At 44.2% G+C, this 20,300-nt stretch overlaps 1 long non-coding RNA gene across 3 annotated transcripts in view; it reads left to right on the plus strand.

Moving 5' to 3' along the window:
- LOC102152384 overlaps positions 1–20,300 on the plus strand; it is a 62,661-nt gene that overhangs the window by 28,401 nt on the left and 13,960 nt on the right. The window contains exons 4-6 of one of the 3 annotated variants that reach the window (XR_005362128.1): positions 3,291–3,537; positions 12,854–12,918; positions 17,719–18,290. This is a non-coding gene — a long non-coding RNA (uncharacterized LOC102152384). The remainder of the gene's footprint in view (positions 1–3,290; positions 3,538–12,853; positions 12,919–17,718; positions 18,291–20,300) is intronic. The other 2 variants (XR_005362129.1, XR_005362130.1) reach the window with 2 other exon arrangements.

A 20,300-nucleotide genomic window follows, 5' to 3' on the forward strand; every position in this document is an offset into this window, starting at 1 on the left:
TTGCTGTCTTATGCCTGTCCTATAATTGTCTTTGGAAGCAGATAACTTGTTTTCTAGTTTTACAGGTCCATAGATGGAGAGCCATTGTACCCCAGGATGGATCATAATAAAAATCTTCCCATATGTGTTTAAATGACTTAGATGGTAATATTTGGAAATTTGAGCTGATGAAAATTTGAACTTTGAGTTTATGCTATAATGGATTGAGACTTTTGAGAACCTCAGGATGGATGGGGTGAGTACATTTTGCACATGGGAGGAGCATGAATCTTTGGGAGCCAAAGAGGGCAGACTCAGTAGGCATAACAATGGCCCCTAAAAAAAGTTCACATCCTAATCTCCAGATCTTATGAATATATTACCTTACATGGCAAAAGAGACTTACAGAGTGATTAAAGATCTCAAGATGGGGATATTATCCTGGGTTCCCTTGGTGGGCCCAATACAACCACAAGGATCCTTGTATGTGAGAAACAGAGGCAGGAGAGTCAGTGCCAGGGTGTTGTAATATGAGAAGAACCAGCACAGACATTGCTGAATCTCAGGGGCCACAAGCCAAGGAATGAGGGAAGACTCAAGAAGCTGGAAAAGGTAGGGACACAGATTTCCCACTGGGAAGCCTCTATGAAGTAACACAGTGTGACACTCCTTGATTTTGGCCTAAGGAGACCTGTTCTGGACTTCCAGCATCCAGAACTATAAGATAATAAATTTGTTTTGTTTTAAGGTGCTAAAGTTTGTGATAATTTGCCACAGTGGCAGTAAGAAACTACTGCAAGACCATACACGGAGGCTTTAATTTTGAGTACTCTAGTTTTCGATTCTAAAATGTTCATCTGGTTCTTTTTTATATCTTCCATTTATTCGCTGAGGCTTTCTATTTTTTAATTTGCTTCAAACATGTTCACAGTTGCTTGTTAAAGCATTTTTTATCATGGGCAGCTTTAAGATCTTTGTCAAGTAAATCTTACATCTCTATCACATCTGTGTTGAAGGTGACTCTGTTGAAGGTCTTATTTCATTCCTTTGATATCGTCCTGGTTTGGGAGATGATGAGTGAACTTTGATTGGAACAGGACATTTTTGTGTTATGTCATGAGGCTCTGAATTTTATTTAAACCTACTCTTTTACCTGACCTCTGCTGACACCATCCTGGCAAGGGAAGTGGGGCTGTCACCTTATTACTTTCAGGCAAAAATAGAAGGCCAGGTTTGGCCAGGTTCACCACATGGCCTCTATTGACAAGTGGTGGGGAGAAGGGAAATTCCTTGTTGATCCTGGAGTGGGGGATAACACTCAAGTGGTGGAAAGAAAGGAGGCACCCCTTTAAGGAATAGTAGATATGCCTCATTACTACTTGATAGCCACACCCTCCCCCATAAGGGAGGAGATAGGGCTGCCTACCAGTCATAGTGGATGAAAATTCTGGCTCTCTAGTTGTCCATCCCAGTGGGGTGGTTGGGACACCTTGTTCTAGCCTCACAACAGTGGAAATCAAAGCTTCCTACTAGCAGATGGGTGTGAGGCCACAGATCTTTTTCTGGGTGTTTGGCTGTAGTAGATCCATTATTGTCTAAACATTTTGTTTTGTTGGGCTGTCCTTTTTCTGTTACTCTGTCATTTGGGCTTCACAAAGCAGACTTTTCTTGGGGCTTTTGTTATCTGTACCTGTTACCAGCATCAGCATTTCTAGATTGCAGGCTTCTTTAGTTCCAGCCTGGGATACATAAACCAAAAAGAAAATTCATGGAACTCACTATTGTGTTGTTTCTCAGGTCCTGAGACTCCTATCTAATCTGGATTCTCCTCTTTGCTTTTTAGAGCCTTCTGTTTGTTTTAAATACAATGTCCAAGGTTTTAGTTGTACTTAGTGGGAGGAATAGAACAAAGTAAGTCTATTCCAGCTTTCTGGAAGTGAAAATCTCTCCTAGTTTGTAAACGTTGATAACTAGTTAAAAATAAAAGTAACACTTTTGGGGAAGAGATGTCAAAGAAAAACAATCTATTTGGCTCGGAGCTGTCCATTTGTGATTTTTAGAAGGAAACTGAAGGAATAGAAATGTTTACTTGTGTGTGTGTGTGTGTGTGTGTGTGTGTGTGTGTGTGCGCGCCTGTGGTGGTGAGGTGTGGTGGGCAAAGAGAAGGATGAGAAAAAGGTAGCTTTGGAGCTTGAGGTTCATGGAGGCAGAGAAGGCTGAGAGGTCAAGTGGCTCTAAAAAACAGACCACAGCAGATCTCTGGAGGAGAACTCCTGGCTTATGAGAAGACCTCTCAGTACTTGAAAGTCCCAGTCTTTAAGTTTGCTACAGGTACTGCTTTGGAATTTTTCCTTTCATTACTGACTTAAAATAAGAATGTTTTTCTGATTATAAAATTAATACAGTTTCATGTTGAAAAAACAGGAAAACTCAGACAAGGAGAAAGAAGGAAGTAATTTCCCTGCCAAACCCTTAATTCAGAAACCACTTTTAATATTTTGGTATGTTCCCATCTAGTCTTTTAATCTGTCTATCCATCCATCTATATTCCTTTTGTATACTTTTAGCCACTCCTTTTGTCTTTCCTTGTCACTGAATAATTTGGAAGCCATGCTTTTGATAACTGAATTTTATTCAGTTATTTAAAATTTAGCAACATTTCTCTCATTGCCTAATGTTTTATTGTTTATAATTTCTTACTATTAGAAATAATGCTGTGATAATGCTTGGCCACACATCCTATTAATTCTTAGAAGTGGCAATACTTGAGCAGAGGGTATTTAAGAGTTTTGATTTATATCATTGACTTGTTCTACCAAAAGACTACTAATTTATATTTCCATGTCCAAGATTAGAAAATTCTTGCCTCACTACAGTCTTACAGGCACTGAGTAATATCATTTCAAAAATATTTGAAAATTTGAAGGCAAAAAGTCTCTTATTGTCATTTAATTTGCATTTATTTTATTCCTAATAGTGTTAAACAGCTCTTTTTTGCCTTTAAAATTTTTTTCTGATAATTGATTTTTGTTATTTGCCATTTTATTCTACTGTAATTTTCTTCTAAATAGTTTGTTGCATGTGTTACAAGGATATTTTTCTAGTGCATCATTGTCTTTTAATTTGTATTTGATGATAATTGACATAAAGCAGTTTACAATTTCAAGTCTGTTATTCTTTTATTTTGATTCCTACCAAGGCTTTTTGTGCTTAAGAAAGTTCTTCTCTTTTGGTTCTACTTATCTACTGCCGCATAACAAATGACTCCAACACTTACTGGCTTAAAACAACAACCATCTTCCATTTTATAGTTTTTGTAGGTTACCTGGAATTAGGCAGGATCAGCTGATGATTTTTCTGCTCCACCTGATATTGACAGAAGTCATTTGGTGTTCATCTGCTGGCTGATTAAGAGAATCCAAGATGGCATCACCCACATTTCTAGGGCCTTGTGGAATGGCTTGAAGGCTGGACTGAGCAGAGACTGTCCCTTGAATGCTTCCATGTGACCTGCTAAACATGTAGCTGTGGAGTACATGGCACCCCAGGACTCTAAAAGTGAGTGTTCCAGCAAAGAAAGCAAAAGCAATGAGGCCTTTTTTTTGACAGCCTTGGATGTCAGCTGCTCTAGCAGTCAAAGTAGTTTCAAGCCTGCTCAGATTCAAGTGGGCTTCATGGGAGAGGTATTGTATTGTCTGTGGCCATATTTTAATATTGCCACTCTACCCCAAGATAAGTTAAAAGCACACTTACCTTTTCTTCTAGCTTGTTCATGCTACTGCTGCTGCTTCTCCTTTTTCTTTCTATAAACATAAAATCCTTAATCCACCTAGAAAATGTTTTTATGTAAAATTTACAATTAGGTTCAAATTTGAATATTTCTTGTGGTGCCTGGGTAGCTAGGTCAGTTGGGCATCATCTGACTCTTGGTTTCAGCTCTGGTCATGGTCTTGGGGCTATGGGGTCAAACCCTGTGTCAGCTCCACTCAGCAGGGAGCCTGCTTGGAGATTCTCTACCTCTGCTCCTCCCCTCACTCCTACTCTCTCTCTCTAAAATAAATAAATCTTTAAAAATTTGTTTTTGAATATTTCTAATAGAAAATGATTTCGTTATAACCTTTTCTGGAATAACCATCTCTTCACTAATGGTTAACTTTTATAGACACTAAGGCCTATGTGAATGTTTTGTTAATGGAGGAAAAATACCCCTGACTTTCCTAGCACTAGCACTCTTCTCCCTAAGATAAGAGTAGAACTCCCTTGTGAAGTCCAGCTTTTCAGTGTGAAGAGCACCAACCACACCACTGATGCTGGGCTGGCCAGCAAGCATCTTTGTGAAGGGTCTCTCTTAGCTGGAAGAGCTCTGTGACTCTGGGTTGTTGACCTAACTCAGAGGGGCTCCTACTTTTCAACCTAATTTTCATGATGGGAAGCTCTTCCACTGCAGCAGAGGTGTGTGCCTTGGGCTGCTGCCCTGGGTGTGTCTGAGGTGGTTTTGTTGTTGTAATTCCAAGTGTAACAGTTCCTGGGGAACATTGTTTCTGAGATGAAGTAACTTGACTACTTCTAGGGGGAAACACATTAGCTCACTTCTATTAATGAACCTAGCTCAGCTAAATAAGAGGGGAAACTCCAGTACTATGGAGTTGTTTCTCCACCACAATCCACTCCTGTCTCTGGATCTTGTCCAATGCTGGCTCCACCCAACATGCCTCCACCGTGAAGAGGGACTTCTGACCTGGCCCTCAGCTTCCTCACCATTATCTCTACTTCCCCCTCTACCATATAGAAATCCAGGGCTAAATCTTGTGTTATAGCTCTCACAACTTTGTATTCTTTAGCTGGTCTCTCCATTTTATTAATAACCACCCACATTATTGTTGTTGTTGTGTTGCTGTCATTAAATATCTGATATTCTGCTAGTTTTACTACCTTATCTTGTTTAATTTCACCCAACCAGTTTGGTGAGGTAGCTACTATTATTCCGAATCTGCAGTTAAGTGACTGGTGGCTTAGATATAGTAATGAATTCAAGCCATGTAGTTAGTAAGTAGTGGAGCAAGAATTTTGACCTTGGTAGTCTGCTTAGTTTTTAGACTCTGTATGATACATCCTCTTTTCTCTCATCCTAATCTCAATTCCTAACTGTGGGTTGGTATTTCCACTTCTCTTCCTGAAAAAAAAGCCACACACAGCTGATACCATGGGCCACAGGAGAGGGACACTTGCCTGAGGACATATAATCCTGTCTGGCAGGAACGTTTGAAACTCAGTCCTACTGAAATTTTACTTGCCTTGTCACTCTGCTTCTAACCAACTCATTCTCTTACACAAGGCACAGCAGAGGTGACTACCCTTTAGTTAACTGGCTACCCCACTTTCTCAGGGAAGTTTTCTGTGTGACTTAATTTTGCAGCTCCATGGCTCATTTCTTTTGCAAACTCTTCCAGAGGAAATTTGCTTCTGTGGCCTAAGCCCAAAATACACCAAGCGCTCTGTGGAGAGGAACAGCGTCAGAGAAGGAAGAGATTTCATAAATGGATAGTACAGGTTGTTCATTGCTGAGGAATCCGAACGTTGGTTGGCATTTGTCATGGGTGGAAGGTCCAGCAGCTGGAGGAAGGCCTGCTGTGGGGACAGGCAAGACTCAATGGGGAGGACTTCCAAGAGAGGGAGGAGGTAGAGAACCCAGAAAAGGCTCCCAGACGCTGTGCCCTTTGCTCCCTTTTAGCCTTTCTGAGAATACCAAGATGGAAACCTGAGCTGTCAGCACCAGGATCCTGCCAGATTCAAGGGAGTATGAACAGGAGAGGGACCGGGCAACCTGAAGTTAAGTGAATGAATAATGAATGATCCATGAAGCAGAAATTTGACCATCACATTTTATGCTTAATACAAATCTTAGGAATGAAAACTTAGGCATGTCTTTAGGATAAAATAGTTGCTTAACCTATCTCTTTTTGAAAAAGTACTATTTTTTAAAATAAGGATTAAAAGATTTCAAGCTTTTCCAAAAGAACCTTTATAAAGCCCCCAACAGGGTCTCCAGTAAAGTTGCGAATTGTATTTCTTGCTTATAAAAAGAGTATTGTATTCTCCAGTGAGAGACATTGGTTAGTTTTGTAACAGACTGAAATTGGGGCCACATATCCTCATGCCAGTCTTGACATTTATCTGGAATCAGGAAGTGTGTGCTGTCAAGTCAGGTGACTCAGCGCTACAAGAAGATTTTGTTTTCTTTGCACTGGTGAGCCTACTTTAATATTTTGCATACTAGAAGATTTTGGCGGAGTTTTGCTATTGTTTCAGCCCTCATGGATAATGATGGTTCTGAGTTAATGCTTTTGAAAGGCCTTTTCTTTTTAATCAGATTGTAGCTCTGAGTAAGCAATATCTTTATCTTAAAATAGTTGGATTTCCCCAAGAATAAAGCTGATAATAATTTTACTCATTCTCTCCTTAGAAGATCAATGGGACAATTTTTCTGTTGCAGACACTGTTGATTGCCTATCAGGGAGCTATTTCCCTCTTTCTACCTTGCTATCAAAATCCTAACTTGATTGCCCTTCTCATAGGGGTTATGTCCTTTAGGGGAACTTGGACTCACCAGCCTCAGAGGGTGAATCTTCATTGGTCTAGGCCAACAATGGTGTCCTTGCCTTACCTAGGGATTGTTGAAGCCTGGGTGGATTGTGCTAATTCTGGTCAATGAGACATGGGGGACATCTGATGGAGGGGCATAAGATGGGGATATTCTCTTTTTATCTTTCTGAAGATTGTTTACAGCACATGAGGCCTGACCTACAGCAGGTGTTGGGACTGTGGGAGAAAGCTGAAGAATAGCTAAACTAGTTCCATGTTATTTCTATGTCAGTGAATTAACCCACTCTGAAACTGTCCTACCTCCAAGCTTTATATGATACAAAGTAATAATCATCCTTATTGTTTAGGCCCCTGGTAGCTAGATCTTCTATCCATTGCATCCAGAGCATCTTACATAGACTTTGTTTGGAAAGGGGAGGTTGATGTTGGTTGGAGAAGTCAAAACAAAAAGCTCCTTCTTCTCTAACATATGTTGGGAAAGGAAGCAGCCATGTTTGATTGGTAGTTCTGGCAGGCCTGCCTCTTAGGGAGTCTTCTCTGCTAATACTCTTCAAAGACTTAGTATTAGTAGGAAAACTAGTGGTTTTCCTGAGGTTAACTTGGTTCAAAAAGAGTATACTTTCAAGGAGTAGCAAAGAAAGGTTTTCTCACATCTAACAGGAGGCACAAATCTTTGTTGATGCCTTTCTTCTACACACCAAGAAGAGATTCCAGCAAAGTGTTAACTGTTTGTGGCTATTTTTGCACAAACATAATTTCAAAGTGTGACTCTCATCTTGCCAAGTCAAAACTGAGGTGAGGATCTAGCCAAGGATGGAGAATATGTGGTAGTAGGGATAGAGTAGGGCAGGAGCTCTGTATGTAGGCACAGGGCATGCTAATAAACATATACTGAACACTATGAAGCAATAGGAGCTTCCTATGTTAGAGCTTCAAATGTGAATAAATTCACCATTTAATTGACATTGAGAACATGGTACATGTCAGGCGCCATATGAGGTGCTTGAGAAAGAGGGAAATATGGTCCTTGCCCATGAGGAGCATACAGCCTAATATATAGGCCTGCCTTTAGGTAGATATCTTGAGTCCCTTCTTGCCTGTCAGCCCCAATCTTACTCTGATGGTTTGATATACTCCCACTTCTAAATTATGGCATCATTGCATGCCAGGTGCTCCTACACATATCCCGTATGATTTCCTTGTTATCAGGATTAAGAAATATAGGAGTTTAAGTCTGTGAAGAGTTATCAAGCACCTAATGTGAACCAGATGGTGTGAGGCATACAAAGGTAAATGAGATATCCTATACTTGCAGGAAACAGCAGCTCAGTTGGGGCTAGATGATTTGCACACTGAGAATCAGAGCAAGCAACTAGGTGACAAGCAGCATTTGAATAGTGCAGACAATACGTGCTAGGGGAGCTCAATTCATCATATGTTTGTTGAACACTTCATTGTTCAACAATGAAGTTGAACTGAATCAGGCCCCTGGGACGAAGGAATGAGGTTAATTCCCACTCTTCCAGAAGCTAACTTGAAAATAATGATACAGCAATATTAGTCATATCAACATCTATGGAGCACCAATTATTGTTAAACATCTCTGTGTGCTCTTCATATAATAGCTCACTTATTAGTTACCTCTATGAGTTAGATCCTCATTTCCTCATTTTACAGATGAGGAGACTGAGCTATCCAAAGGCTGACTTTTCCAAGATCATAGGGTTAGTATGAGAGGTAAGAGATTAATGAAGAATCTAACTATTTACCAATCTTAACTGTAATAAATCTACATGTGGAAAAACTAGACTCTTGAGGCAGAGGAGGTAAGTACAGTAACAAATGAAATGCTAGCCAACTGTGAGGCAAACAAGTAGGTTAAGTTGCCTGCACATCCTGCCAGCACTGCTGGGAACCACAGAGGCCCAGTGATGTTGCAGCAGACAGTCGTGCCTGACACTATTGAATACAGAGCACTCAGGGGAAAAAATAAAAACAAAACTGTGGTGAGCAGCCAGCTTTCTTCTGTCCACATGTACTGAGCTGAGCTGAGCTGACCTGAGGTCTATTGAGGACATTTGGGTCCAGAACACCTGGAATTCGAATCCCATGGAAAATTAAATTGGAAGCAGAGGTAAATCTCCCTTTTTATGTAATCTAATTAAGGCCATAACAATAGCCAATGAACACCAAGAGGGTTGCCTAGCTTCTTATTTTGGGCTAAGCCTCCCAGAGACCTGCAGGTAGACCAAGGAATGTGGAGAAGGCAGTTTCTGGTCTACATCATCCTCTCTTAAGGCGCTCAGAACCCTTCTGCTAGATGCTAATCATCTTTTAAAAATGACACAACCCTGTATTGGTCTTGGAGTTTCTGTGATATTGTGATTTAAAATAAGAAATATATATTTGGTCTTTGTCCCTTTTTCTGGCACAGAGCTCCTAAAACCTTTGGAATTTCCTAAGTGTAGGAGAAATTAAGGTGGAAAGACCCTTCCGTTGGTCATGACAACCCCTTTTAACCACATCTGAGTTTGTTAATGAGGTGAGTTTTAGTAAGCCCCTAGATAGCCACACAGTGGGAGCTGGTTGTCTGGAGAACCAACCATGTGATTAGAGAGATGGAACTTTCAACACCCCCTCCTGTGCAGAGAGGAAAGTGGCTAGAGGTTGAATCAATCACCATGGCCAATGATTTAATCAATCTTGTCTATGTAATGAAGCCTCCAGAAAACTCCCTAAGTATAGGATTCAGAGAGCTTCCAGGCTGGTGAAGAAGGATGCATCCATAGGCCAGGAGGGTGGCATAGCCCAGACTCCAAGAGGACAGAAGCTCCTGTGCTAGGGACCCTTCTGGACCTTGCCCTATGTACTCTTCATACAGCTGGTCATTTGTATCTTTCAATATCCTTTGTAACAAGTCATAGTAAACTGTGTTTTGTCGTTATTATTGTTTTAGCTCTGTCAGCCTTTCTAACAAATGATCAAACTTGGGGTTGAAGATAATGGGAATCTCTTATTTATAGCTGGCCTGTAAGAGTACAGGTGATGACCTGGGACCTGGGACTGGCATCTGAGGTGGGAGTGATCCTGTGGGACTGAGCCCTTTGCCTGTGGGATCTGATGCTATCTCTAGGCAAACGGTGTCAGAGTTGAGTTAAATTGCAGAACACCAGGGTGCTATTGGAGAATTGCTTGGTGGGTGAAAAAATCCCATACATTTGGAGTAAAGAAGTGAGTAGAGCGGAAGGAAACAGTTTTTCCTTTCAGAGGCATATGACCTACATTTGATAGGGGTTACAATCTGCCACATTCTAAGACATCAGCAGCTCTAAAATGAATACCTTCTTTAGACTGTAAGGACATATTTCTGCCCCAGGAGCTGGGCTCTTGAATTCGCCATAACTTCTGACCTGATTCGGTACATTTTTCTTCATTTGTGGTACATTTCATACCTTATTCTGCTGATAGGAACCAATGAACTCCCTCCCCACACCAGCCTAATTTATCTCTACCCTAGAGGTTTTAGAGTCCTTGGATTAGAAGAAAATGCTTCTTAGCCTCCAGGAGGGATCTGAGATGGGAAAACAGGGAGGAGAGCCAGAGAGCAAGGGATAGATTTCTCTTAAAGCATTCATTCATTTATTCATTCGTTCAACAGGTGTTAATGAAAGCCCTCTCTTGAGTTAAGCTCTGTGCAGGCATTACAGGAAGAAACAAAATTAATGTGGCCTGTGTTCTCAGGGGCTTCCAGGCTACTGAGGCAAAAAAAAATTCAATTACGAATCCAAATAAGTGCTTCAAGGATAAAGCATAAGTGCAAAAGAGACAAAGGGTGAGGGGCAAACCTACTGTATTTTTGTGATCAAGGACGGAGGTCACATTGAAAGCAAGACCTGAGGGTTGCAGAATCAGTCCTGGAAAAACCTTCTAGGCAGGAAAGACTTCTAAGAAGAACCCTGTGTGTTTGAGAAATTAATTAAGATAAGTCCTGTGGTGGAATATGGGAGGGAAGGAGAGAATCAGGAAGTGAGATCGGAGAAGTGGGCAGGAGCGTGGGAAGGATTTTGGATTTTATTCCAAGTGCAGTGAGAAGTCACAGGAAGGCAACATGTAATGACAACTCCTCCTCTTCGTCTCAGAAACTATGTACCATCACTTCTCGAGTGAAGGGAAGAATGTGTGAGTGGAAAGCAAGAAGGGAGGAGTATTTGGTTTCCTCTGAAACCTCTGAGCTTTTGAAAGAACAGTGTCTGCTACAAATTATGCTGTGTCAAGAGTGGGAGTTACAATTTCAGAAATAGCACTATTAATATAATCAAATGGCCTTCAAAGGAGAATTTGGAGAAAGAATGTTTCAGAAGGAAGGTCTGATTGGAGTAATTGTGAAATCTTCAGATATGATTCATCTTCCACTGAACTGCCTATAGTGGATCAGTCAGCCTGACACAGGGTCAAAATAAATACATATTTATTGAGCATTTACTCTATGCCTGGTGCTATGAAAGATGCTGTGGTGGCTGCAAAAGCATCTTAAGTGGTCCCTGTTCTCAAGGACTAAGAAATAGGATAGTACAGATGGCAGAAAGGGCACATTGGAACAATCAGCCACAGTGCGTATAACCTCCCTACTGGCTTTCATATCACACAGAGTTCAAACTGACCCAGAGAGGAGGAAATGGAGGAATAGTTTGTGAATCATTGTGAGACTTGGCCAAGAAACAGGTGAGCAAGAATATGGAGATTCTCCTCGCATGCTGTTATTCCTCTCATGGGCTTATTCCAGACCCCTGGAGTAGAGCAGCCAACCTGGGATGCCCTGTCCTTGCCCACTCTATGCTTTTATCACTATTACACTTGTGCACGCATTGGGAACCTTGGCTGCCATGGCCATTTCCCAAACTTCCGGTTTTCTTATAGGGGTGGAGGCCCTTCCCCAATGTCATACTGCCCTTTTTCCAACACCAGACATGGAAGAGGAACAAGGTGGCACAAAGCTCATGTAGATGAAACTTAGGTGCTCAGGCTTACATGTCTGTGGGGTCATAGGCTGGCACATTAGAGTTCAGAATCTGAGCCTGTCACCTTGAGAAAGACATTCCATCTTATTCTGTTCAAATGAGCAGCTTAGACCTAATGAATTCCAGCCTCACTCTGACAGGTTGATCCCACTTCTGGGAGCAAGGGGCCTTAACCCCTCCTGGTGGAGTGCCATTTTGTCCAATAAAACAGAGCCCATCAGAAAGATCCCAACTGTCCTCTTAGAGGCCCTTGAGGCTTTAGCCTTGCCTTTAGTTAAAAAAAAATCCAGTGGTTTGTTCCAGGATACAGTGGGTATCAGTGGGTAATATTGAAATTTAGAAGTAGGATTGATAGATGGGGAGAAGGCCCTGCTTTCCTCACCTATGATTCAGTGCTTCATTCCACAGCATGTGCTGGTAGGGTTGTTATGTGCCAGGGCATTGTCTCTGACACAGGCCTTAAATTCTTAGGGGTTAGCATAGCTATTACACAAGACAGGTTGATTACCTCAAATGCTCTCTTAGTCAGCACTCTCGGACTGCTTCATTCTTCCTGGAGTTCAGGTTTTCGGTCAAAGTGTTGAGTTGCTGTGTTTCCAACCATTCACATTGTGGCATGTTGAAAACACCAGCTAGAACAGGGTGCTTTTGTTGGTTTACATTAGGGATCTTCTCTAATCTCATAGCAGATCTGTGGCCATCCCAAGCAGTGTGACATGTATCCCTTAGGCTTCCCACTCTGGTGCAGTCTCAGTCAAAGGGCTCAGAACTTACTTCCAGGTTCTTATGTTACCTACAATGCCAACCATTCCAGTGCTCATTCTAGTGAAAATCAGATTGAAGAGAAATATGTGTTAATGGGACACTTGAGATTCTTTCTGGTGGGTTCTATTTTATTTATTTTATTCCACCCACAGCAGCTAGGGCCCTTTGCTTCTAAGAGAAGTGGGATAACTAGTACCTCTCCCTTCTAGTCATGAAGTAGAAAACTCAGGATTTGGTTGTCAACATGGAGTTGAAGTTGTGATCCTAGGATGCACATGTTTGACACGATGAAGGAGAGAACCTCCAAAGCCATGTTCTTGGAGCCTGTGAGTTATTCAGGCAGCCCTATCTGTATCAGTGGAGAATGGGAACCAGGAACAAAGGCCTTTTCTCTTTATGTAGTTTAAACCCACATTCATCTGTTACAGTCTAGCATCATATCTATTTTTAATTGAATTGCTAAATGCTCTTTTCACTTCTTCCTCTAGCGTCCTGCAACTTATCCATCTAAGCTACAGAAGATGAAGTAGCTCCAGATTTACTCAACTCCAAGGTGAAGTATGCTCACTTTCTGCATGTTTTGAGGAATGTTGGTGCTTCAGGAAAGTAACTACCATTTCATCCTTCTCAACACCCCTTCTTGTTCTTCAATTCTTGTGGTCTGTGGCATCTGTGGGACTCTAGTTATTTGTAGGTATTTATTGAATTGTGAGATAGCTCCTTGGTCAGGTGGGCCTGAGCTGCAGCTAAGAGTCTTTGTGCAAACAGGTGGACAACATCCAGGGAGGCTGCCATCTTGCCTCAGCCACTCACTCTCTGACCTTGGTAAAGCCCCTTCTCTGTCTGCTCTTACATTTGCTTCTCTGTGCAATGAGTTGTATACCATCCAGGAGAGTGGATGAGCAATAAGATCCAGCTTTCATGCACTGTGCTTCTGCCTGCACTTCCAAGTCACTCTGGGGGACATATGTGTGACATAGGCCCTCAATAGATAGACACATCCATAACCTGCTTGGTGGAAAAGGTCAGGCTTCAGCTGACCTTGGCTCGTTCCTTTTTTCCAAGTTGACAAAACTTTTCAAGTTTGGAAAGCCATCTGTCTGATGGACTTGCCTGATGAAGTGTGGCATAAATTGCATGATTAAAAACAGAATGTAATGAAACTCTCTCATCTGGGAAACAGAAAGCCACTTGACATTTATTTTTCCCCAATTAATCATCTCACTTTTCCCACAGGGCTATCCATGCTGGTGGATGAGGGAAGGTGGAAGTGCTGAGTTACTCACTGTGCTGCTTGCCTCCCATTAGCCACACTCTCTGCCTGGCAGACAGAACAGACTAGATCAGGGTATTGGTCACCATCCTCTCAAGGAGAGACAGGCCCTACCTCATCCCAGGGAGTGGGAAAATCTAATCATAGTGCATCTTCTCCTTTCGCCTGCAGTTCTGCGCTGCACTTCTGTCCAATGTGAGGGCACATCTGCTAGAGTAGGGGAACTGACCAGGAAAGTTTGTCTTCTTTAAAAGAGATACAAGGTAGGCATTGTCTTCAGCCTCCCCATGACCTTGTGCAAGTATACAATGCTTGCAACGATAGCAGCCATCCGGATAGCTTGAGACCAAGTGCCTACTACACGCTGAGGATGGTAGAGAGAGAACACGGAAAGAACCTGGGTCCTTTTTTTTTTTTTTTTTTAAAGATTTTATTTGTTTATTCATGAGAGTCACAGAGAGAGAGAGGCAGAGACACAGGCAGAGGGAGAAGCAGGCTCCAAGCAGGGAGCCCGATGTAGGACTCGATCCCGGGACTCCAGGATCACGCCCTGAGCCAAAGGCAGACACTCAACCGCTGAGCCACCCAGGTGTCCCAAGAACCTGGTTCCTTTTTTTTTTTAAAATAAATTTATTTTTCATTGGTGTTCAATTTACCAACATACAGAATAACACCCAGTGCTCATCCCGTCAAGTGCCCCCCTCAGTGCCCGTCACCCATTCACCTCCACTCCCCGCCCTCCTCCCCTAGTTCCACCACCCCTAGTTCGTTTCCCAGAGTTAGGAGTCTTTATGTTCTGTCTCCCTTTCTGATATTTCCCACACATTTCTTCTCCCTTCCCTTCTATTCCCTTTCACTATTATTTATATTCCCTAAATGAATGAGAACATATAATGTTTGTCCTTCTCCGATTGACTTACTTCACTCAGCATAATACCCTCCAGTTCCATCCACGTCGAAGCAAATGGTGGGTATTTGTCATTTCTAATGGCTGAGTAATATTCCATTGTATACATAAACCACATCTTCTTTATCCATTCATCTTTCGTTGGACACCGAGGCTCCTTCCACAGTTTGGCTATCGTGGCCATTGCTGCTATAAACATCGGGGTGCAGGTGTCCCGGCGTTTCATTGCATCTGTATCTTTGGGGTAAATCCCCAACAGTGCAATTGCTGGGTCGTAGGGCAGGTCTATTTTTAACTCTTTGAGGAACCTCCACACAGTTTTCCAGAGTGGCTGCACCAGTTCACATTCCCACCAACAGTGTAAGAGGAACCTGGGTCCTTGATGACATTTTTATGCTGCTCACGTAAGCAACTTTGGAATTTCTCTGCTTTGGAAACACTTACTGCAAGAAAGAATACTTAGTCCCTGAGCACTTCCGGCTGGCCTGCTCATGGCTGAATGAAGCTGCCTCATTGGCACCAACATATCCCTTCCTGTATCAAAGACAGAGCGTTGTCTGTATCACATCAGAGCTTTTACAACTAGCCCCCAAAGCAGGGCCAAGATGAGGAAAAGTAAACCTCCTGTCAGATTACAAGGCAAAGCCTAAAGCTGGCAGCCAAATAGAAGAAATTTACTTGATTTCCTGTATCTTTAACTTTGAAATTCATGTGAAATTTTCACTCTATTCCCTCAAATATCCTTTTCTTTGCATAAAACTCCTATTTTACCTACTCAGCAGTTACATTATTTAACTACCCCCACCCTGAACATTTCTGACGTGAAGTAATACCACCCTGACCACTTACGATGTGGTCCATGTCATGCCAATGGATAGAACATCTACTTCCAGAAGGGGGTGTGTGGGCAGAGCTTCGCAGAGCCTCGCTGGTTTATTGTTATTTTTATTGTTGCAAACATGGAGGAGGTCAAAGCATGAGGAAGTGCCTTGAGTGGATGTAGCAACTTTCTCTTCCTTTATTCCTCAGCCTGGAAACCCCAGGCAAGTGGTGGTGACAGAAACCCAGCACAGACCACATTCCTGCCTCAGATAAGGTCTGTGGAGGTGAATTCCCAGACTGCAGAGGTGAGTCCTGAAAGGGTTAAGTCATCGTAGCCGAGAGCCCAAGTGACCTGTCCCACGCTGTTGCTCAACACTGGGGACAGGGCCTAACTCCCAGTGAGTGTGTCATCCACCCTGGCAGGCAGCAGTTGCAACTGCATGTGAGAAGGCAATTTACTGATGCTATTTTGGGTGAATCCTTCTGTATGCCCCACACCCAGAGAGCTTCCTTTGTGGTAATCTCTAAACTCTCTTTTTGTGAAAACCTCTAGAATATCAGCTCAGAGCAGCCAGGGACTTGGCCTGTCCTGTTACTTGCCAGATCCACCTAGAACTGTGTCTGGCACATAGGATGAGCTTCACAAATATTTGCTGAATGACTGACTTTGGAGAGACTTCATGGGGCATACCTTAAGGGCTGTACCATAGTAGGGAGCAAAAAGTGCTCTGAGGGCAGCTGAACCATAGGGAGTTTACACAATGGAGAGGAGCCTGTGGAGACAGGGCCCTGGAAGCCCAGCAGCAGAGCTCAGGAAGTGTTGGGGGAGGAACTGCTGGATGAGGCACCCTGTGTCTGTAAGGGTAGCCTGCCGCAGGAGGTGCTTCTCAGGCCTTAAGAGCAGAGCGAAAACACAGCTCACCTTGACTGTGTGAGAACTTCGAAGGCCTGGGCCTAGGGTCAAGGCTGGGTGACGCTCCTGTGGCCCAGGGAGGAACTGAGCTCCATCTCCTTTGCACCTCCCCTATGGCCTGGCCAGGAGGACTGAATCTGATGGCAGGACTTCCCTCCATCTCTGTTCAGTGACCTCTTCCTGTTTAACTACCCAGTTAATTTTCAGGACACCTGTCAACTCAAAAGAGGCAAATTCCACATTCTGGAGGAAAGATAGGAAAGTCCCTGAATTATTCTCTGTGAGAGACAGTTTGGGAGGAAGTGCTGAACAGCATGAATGGGAGGTAGCTAAGCTGGCACATCGGTGGCAGAAGGTAATCGTGTTGGAGACTGTTTGCAGGCCCTCTGGCCAGCCCCCTCCCTGCTACCTGGCTGTCTGTGGGGGGCCTCTCTGTCCTCCACCCTCTCTCCATCAGCAACAATCTGGCCGCTCTCCTTCTGGGTTCAGGAACCCCTTGAATTCTCAGGTTCTATTCCATCTGGTCCTTCAGATATCTTACTTCTCAAAGTACAGCAACCATGGGAGGAAGACTCTCAGCTGGGGGGCACCTGGGTGGCTCAGTGGTTAAGTGTCTGCCTTCGACTCAGGTCATGATCATGGGGTCCTGGGATTGAGTCCCGGATCAGACTCCCCTCAGGAAACCTGCTTCTCCCTCTGCCTATGTCTCTGCCTCTCTGTGTCTCTTGTGAATTAAAAAAATAAATAAATAAATAAACCACCTCTTGACTGATGACCCCAGAAATTGTCTTGGCCGAGAGCACAGTGTTGGATGCACAGGTTCTGGGGTCAGTCCAACTGGGCCCCACTACTTCATGCCTTACCAGCTGCCTAGCCCTGGACAATTCAGCCAGCATTTGTAGATTTTAGACTTCTCCATAAAAGAGGCTTATGATAGAAAGCAATGGAGTTATCCTGAGGGTTCAAATAGATAATGTACATAAAGCACTTCACCTGGGGCTTGGCATTGGAGCAAGGGATGAATAAATGTCAACAATTTGTATTTCTGCTTCTCCTTTTCATTCTTCCTTTTAACACTTGCTGAAATTGACAAGTACTTTACTTCCTCACAGGATGGATGTGTTTGTGGGAGGGAAGACAAGAATGGTAGGGCAGAGACATTCTTCTGTTTTATTTTTTAAGTCATCAGATTAAAAAAAAAAGCAGTTGTCACTGCTTATAGAAGACAAGGCATCATGTATGCTGCATGTTTTGGAAGAGTGTCAACAAATTCTTGACATGCCTTCAAAAGAGGGAGGAGTCTAATCATCCCCCCTTCATTATGGGCTGACAGTAGTGACATGCTTATAAGGAATAGAAAGCACTGGATCTGATGCTGTGTGACTTTTGGGGTCAGGCTAGTCAAGGTGACACAGTCGCACCTGTTTCTCTCTCTCAGGACATGGGCCTCAGGAGCCCTGATCTAAGAAATTTGGTGACCCTGAAGGAGCCATGCCAGAGAGCCATATGCCACAACCCCGCTGGGGATGGATGGAGAGAGAGGCTGAGGGCACCCCAGCTGCTCCAGCTCCTGCTGTGTGTCTGCCCAGCCCAGGTACCAGACATGTGCATCCAGAAGACTTCAGAATGAGCCTAGCTCAGGCCAACTGACCTCAGTCTCTTGAGAGACTCTAAGTCAGCACGCCCGCTCTCCAATTCCTGACCCACAAAACCCATGAGCGCTAATGAATAACCGTTGCTGCCTTAAGCCACTAAATTTTGGGCTGATTTGTTATGCTTTGAGAGATACTGGAGACGAATGTTATCAACTAATAACTCTGTAATAGGCCCTTGTCATCTCAGCTTACAAATGGTGACACTAAGGTTTTGAGAACTTAAGAAGCATGTAAGTTGCCACGAGGAGATGCAGAGCTGAGCCACAAACGTGGGTCCCCGTGACTCCAGAGTCTGTGCTGGATCCTCCGCATGGGAGCCGCCGCATCTGATGCTGCAGGAGGTTGGAAAAAATGGGTAAAAATGTTTTATTCTGTGTCTGTGCTACAAGTCTGTCAATATTCTAGGACTAAACACACATGATCACATTGTGCTTGGAAGATCACCACCTGCTCGACACACGCTTGGCAGGCTGTAGGTAACTGGCAGAGGGACTGTACTGGAAGGTTCTCGGTGCCATGTTCTCCGGGGAGCAATGTGGGGTTCGCAGTGGGCTGAGAGCAGGGCTGCTAGGCGGAGGGGCGGTGAGCCACCCAGAGGGCCCGGGTTGCCCTGGTGAGGCCTGTGGACAGCTGTGAAGCCTGAGCTCAGGGTGAGGAAGAGCCATATGGTGTGTGGTGAAAAATGGTGGAGGAAGACAGAACAAACAAGGCTGAGCAGTGGGAGACCAGCTGAGCAGGAAATGAGGGGTGGCACGCAGTGACAGAAGTTCTAAAGAGCAATGAGAAAAATATTCGTGGGGGGGACTGATGAATGTTCCCAGGAGACAAACAGCAAGGGCTCCCTGCTGCTGCTGAGGGGAAGTGACGGCTTTGATGTGAGCTGCACGGGGATTGACACGTGGCCACGGTCCACTTTAGAATCACTGTCTTAACCTGGGAATGGCTGTGCTTCCAGGCTGCCGCACAAATGTTTCTGAGAAGACAGGGTCTGGTCATCCAGGTTAGCATCCAACAAGCACATACAATGTGCCAGAGACCCACTAGGGACAGGACATCTTTTTTTTTTTTTTTTAAGATTTTATTTATTTATGAGACACACACACACACACACACACACACACACACACAGAGGCAGAGACACAGGCAGAGGGAGAAGCAGGTTCCATGCAGGGAGCCCGACGTGGGACTCGATCCCGGGGCTCTGAGATCACGCCCTGGGTCGAATGCAGGTGCCAAACCGCTGAGCCACCCAGGCATCCCTGGGACGGGACATCTAAAACATACATACAACATACATATTATCTGCCCCACAGAGGCTTCAGGTCCGGAGGGGAATATTTTTTTCAAGATCTACTGTGTGCCAGGATCTAGATTTTCATTTGCTCATGTCGTCTCATTTGATCATGACCAATGATCTTGATCAGTTCTATCAAGAAGGTGTTACTACCTTTATAAGAAACCGATCTTAACATGCCTAAAGTGATGCACAGCAAATAAGTGCTTGGCTTTTAATAATCCTAATTCTGAAGCCCGTGGTCATTCCACTACAGAGCCTAGCTCTCGGACTTGCAGTTTGTATTATATTTCTGTGTGCAGACTGGTGCAGAGGAAGAGGTCCGTTCTGCCTGGAAGAGACCCGGGAAGGGAGGAGGCATGGAGGTCTCTCAGAAGAGACTAGACCCGGACTGCAGGCCAGGAGCGGTGAGTACTCGGGACGGGGGTCCAGAGAGCAGGACAGAGAGTGAGGGAGGGCACAGGGGGCTGGCTGTGCACAGACAGGCCCCGGGCCAGACTGGGAGGCCTCTGTGCTTCTCACTAAAGGACTATGGGACTGACCACAATGGGAAGCACTAGAGTTCTCAAGCAGGGAAGTTATTTGATCAAAGTCGCCTTGCATTTAGAAAGGTCACCCTGGCAGCTCTGAGGAACACTGCCAGGAGTGCAGAGCACCTGAACATTGGCACTTGGGTGTCACACTGACTCCTAAACTTCAAAATCCTCTGTCACCCCCCTGGGCCCCTTGTCACCCTCTGGGCCTCAACTCAGTGAACAGATCTGATCATTCCTCTGCTTAAAACACTGCCATAATTTTCATTTACAGAGCTTTCATTTCCTTAAAATGTCCTGCAGGGCTACAGGCAGTCTGCACTGCCCCCACCCCACCCCCCGCCCCAGTTTCCTCTGTGAGGCTTCGAGGTTTCACACCCTCACTTCCCTTTGTTTGTGTGTTGTGTGGCTCTGCCCTGCTGGCCTGGTAGGTTGCTCCCCTTGCCCCCTTGGGGCACACTGCCCTTGCAGGCCCGGGAGGGGAGGCCCCCCGACCTCCATCCTTAATGGTATAGCGTGCCCCTTCCCCGCTCCACTG

The sequence above is a fragment of the Canis lupus genome, chromosome 7, assembly GCF_011100685.1.
Source record: "Canis lupus familiaris isolate Mischka breed German Shepherd chromosome 7, alternate assembly UU_Cfam_GSD_1.0, whole genome shotgun sequence".
In the NCBI taxonomy this organism is placed as follows: domain Eukaryota; kingdom Metazoa; phylum Chordata; class Mammalia; order Carnivora; family Canidae; genus Canis; species Canis lupus.